Here is a 224-nt window from a genome sequence, read left to right on the forward strand (position 1 = left end):
AAAGGTGTATAGCAAGGGTGGCCAACGGTAGCTCTCAAGATGTTTTTTGCCTACAACTCCCATCAGCCCCAGGCCAGCATGGCCAATGGCTGGGGTTGATGGAAGTTGTAGGCAAAAAAATCTGGAGAGCTACTGTTGGCCACCCCTGGTGTATAGCATTCATTCATTCTTTCACTTTCACATGCACTCTCTCTCACACACACACACACATACACATAATGAAG

The sequence above is a fragment of the Heteronotia binoei genome, chromosome 1, assembly GCF_032191835.1.
Source record: "Heteronotia binoei isolate CCM8104 ecotype False Entrance Well chromosome 1, APGP_CSIRO_Hbin_v1, whole genome shotgun sequence".
In the NCBI taxonomy this organism is placed as follows: domain Eukaryota; kingdom Metazoa; phylum Chordata; class Lepidosauria; order Squamata; family Gekkonidae; genus Heteronotia; species Heteronotia binoei.